Raw genomic sequence first — 3,670 nt, 5'->3', positions numbered from 1 at the left:
ATAGTATGTAACCTTTTCAGATTGACTTCTTGAACTTAATTGAATATAGTATTCCTTTATTAAACTTTTAATGTCAATGGAGCCTCTAGTGATACAATTTTTTCATTTCTTATTAGTAATTTGTGTCCTCTGTCTTTTATTCTTAGTCATTCTAGAAGGTTATTGATTTTATTAATCTTTTCAAAGAACTTACTTTTGGTTTCATTAATTTTTCTGTTGATTTTTTATTTTTAATATTATTTATTTCTGCTTTAATCTCATTTTTTCTGATTACTTTGCATTTAATTTACTGTTTTATTCTAGCTTCATAAGGTAGAAGCTCAGATTATTGATTTTTGTATCTTTTTTTCTAATTCAAAGCTATGGATTTCTCTTTAAGCACTTTATGGTTGCATCCCACAAATTTTGAAAGTTGTATTTTAATTTTATAAATTTGTTCAAAATATTTATTAGTTTCTGTAGGAGACCAGTCTTCATGGCATAGGCTCAGCTCCCACTCAGAGATGCACAGGACCCACGCCCACAGACAGGCTCTCCCATAGGGAATCAGGCCTGCAATATGCCTAGGCTGCTTAGAGTCTTGCTCTTGCTAAAAAAACTCCCTCACCCTGAATTGAGGACATCTACTGCAAAGTAACTTCCCCAAATCCATGCTAAACCTTCCAAGGATAGGTGTGACCAGTTCAACCACTTTTGCCTTTTCACTTGAAAATATCCCTCTTTGTGATGTGATTACCAGCATCGGCTCCTTTTGTTTTCTGTAAAAGGTAACCACCTAAAGTGAACTGGGCATAGTAAATGAGGACCATCATGTAATGTGCCAAGAAACCCAATAAAAGCTGGTTACAGCAAGGGCCAAGGCTTTTGTTCCCCTTGAGAGAAAAGCCATGCTGTCCCTTTTCCTCCACCAGACTCAGTAGTCCATGTGAATGTCTCATTTCTTCCATAATGACGTGGACACTGCAGGTCGGTGTCTGCATCAAGTTTCTTTTGAAGTTTCTCCTTTATTCCATGTGGTATTTAAAAGTGTGTTCACTCTCAAAGTATTTGGGGATTTCCAGCTACCCTTTATTGATTTCTACTTTTATTATATCATGTTCTGACAGAAGATGTGATACAATTTCTACACTTTTAAACTTGGTAAGATATGTTTTATGACCTAGAATATGGTCTATATTGGTGAAGGTTCCATGTGAGCTTGTAAAGAATGTGCTGTTAGATGAAGTCATCTCTTGATGTCATTTACATCCAGTTGATGGAAGTGCTATTGAGTTCTTGAACCAGCTTTTCAGTTACCAACTGAAGTTTAGATATGCTGCTAAACAAAGCTGATCTATCAACCTACCAAGCAACCTTTTGATTCTTAGGGATAACAGTAAATGAGAACTCAACTTTGCTCTCTGAGATTTCATTCCAAGCCTCTGACACATATTCATGAGTCGTTTTTGGTGTTGGTGATTTTCACAGTTGAACATGATTAGGCAATGACACTGTCAGACAACATTTTCCAGACTTGGACATATCAAATATATGATTGGGTATCCTTTCTGGTGCAGTGCTGAACATTATCTAGTAAACTTCCATTCTATAGATTATTAGACTTTATTGAGGAATGCACATTTGTCTTTCTGTTATTTAAGCTATTATACATCTTTACTAAGGTAGAAGTTAAGCAGTTAAAAATATAAAGCAAGTAATTATTATTTCTAGAAATAAAAATGCATTTTGTTTGAAAGAAGCAAAATTTCAGTTGAAAATATAGGCCCACTCATTATTTGTTATTGCTTTAAAAGATATTAATCATTTTTGCATTTATTAGATAATAAATTTCAGTCTTCCAGATTACTTATGTATTTATGTTTCTTCTTCAAATTCTCCTTTGAACTGGTCTTATCATCTTAAATGTTTCTTAATTAATAAATTTAATAAATGTGAGACATGAGTTCATTTTTCCCCAGAAGACAATTATTTAAGACCTTTACTAACAGGTGCTTGCAGCTTGTTGACTTTTTTGAAAATACCAAGTAGTAAACTTTTGAAAAATTGTTTCACATCTGGTCAAGTTGAGATTTATCTTTACAAGTGTATTGAGAAAAATCAGAAAAAAAATATGTTTGTCCTTATGAAAAAGAGATATCTTTACATAAAAATAGTAAAAACTCGATGCTGCATAAAATGCAGATAGTTCTAGTCATCTGATAAAAAAAAGCAAGCAGTTAAAGTCTTATGCTCTAGTCTTTTGTTCATTTCTTATTGTTGGAGTTTCATATTCATTTCTTCTTGTTACATGACTAAATTGGCTGACAGTAGAGATAATAAGCCTGCATTTCCTCAGCCCTTCCCTGCTCAGCCCTAGGAGCCAATGAGTTCTCAGCTGGTGGATCAGTTACATCTCTTTGCAGTTTTGTAGTTTAGAGTTTTCTGGATGTCTGCATCAGTGATTGAGGTTGCGGAGGTACTGATGTTGAGGTGACTGTTGACCTTGGGTCTCAGCTCTTTGATTTTCCTTATCCTCTTCACTTAATCCTCTCTAGGGTGTCTTTAGCAAGGATGGACCCTGTGGATTTGTGGTCTATACCTCCATATTCTGTCTCACTGGTCTACCTTGGTCTCCTACACCCTGGTTGCCACTATCCTCCATCACTTCTCCCTGCACCGGAGGGTTGGAATACTGAGTTCAACATCCATAGGATCTCTTCCCATTTTAAGATGGAAACTTTGCCTGCAGTAGGGCCAGAGCCATTGGGTCTGACCTTCCCAAGTATTCTCTGACCCCTCATTCTTTTCCCCTCTCCCACTATTCTGGTAATTCTGCTAGTAATTGTGTGGAGGACCCCTGCAATGTGGATAGCGTCTATAAGGGTTATGGTCTGCTGTGTATTTATTGCCTTGCACTGGAACTCCATTAGGGCCTGCAAATGTTTTTGCTGCCTCTGCACACTTTTCTCTTTCAATATCAGACTCCACAGCCTCTCCATTTCCTCCACTTTGAAGTACCAATTCGAAGGTACTTCCTGAGGTTATTCTTCTTTATGGTAGTCTGGTGGACAAATACACCTTCCTTGGTGTCATTCCTGTTAATCAAACCATATCAGTTTCTTACACCAAACTATTTTACTGTTCTAAAAAAGCTTCTTCGCAATGTCCTTCTTGTTCCTGCTGGCAGGCGCCACTGATGCAAGGCCGCTGGGGCCTCCACTCCCTGCACCACTGCCTGTAGTATGGGGTTTGGTGGGGGCGGGGGCGGCTGCTGGGTCTGGGCTTCTCTGCTCATGGTTGCAGTGATGGTGACTGGGACCAGTGGCAGAAGCTGTGGCTCCTCCTGGGTGATGGTAACTAAGCCTGAGGTGGTGCAGCTACTCAGGGGTCTCTGAGGTCCACTCTCTGTTCCCACGATGATGGAACTGACATGAGTTCATTTTAAACCTGTATGTTAGTCATGACATTACCCTTTTGAAAATTATACTTTCATATAAATAAATCATGACACACCTATGCTTCAGTGATTATGAGACACTGTATATCCACTAAGATTTCATAAATTTTATTTCATTATTATTTTTTTCTTGACTTGAAATTTATTGGTTTGACACTGGCTAAGAGAATCATATAAGTTTCAAGTGTACATTTCTATGATACATGATCTGTATATTGCATTGTACAACCACGT

The 3,670-nt window shown here is 37.4% G+C and overlaps 1 pseudogene; it reads right to left on the bottom strand.

Moving 5' to 3' along the window:
* Window positions 1–2,434: 2,434 nt before the first annotated feature.
* Window positions 2,435–3,274, bottom strand: LOC114502046 (annotated as a pseudogene).
* Between the last annotated feature and the right edge of the window lie 396 nt (window positions 3,275–3,670).

This window comes from Phyllostomus discolor, chromosome 7 (genome assembly GCF_004126475.2).
Source record: "Phyllostomus discolor isolate MPI-MPIP mPhyDis1 chromosome 7, mPhyDis1.pri.v3, whole genome shotgun sequence".
In the NCBI taxonomy this organism is placed as follows: Eukaryota; Metazoa; Chordata; class Mammalia; order Chiroptera; family Phyllostomidae; genus Phyllostomus; species Phyllostomus discolor.
This window is presented reverse-complemented; position numbering and strand designations above follow the sequence as displayed.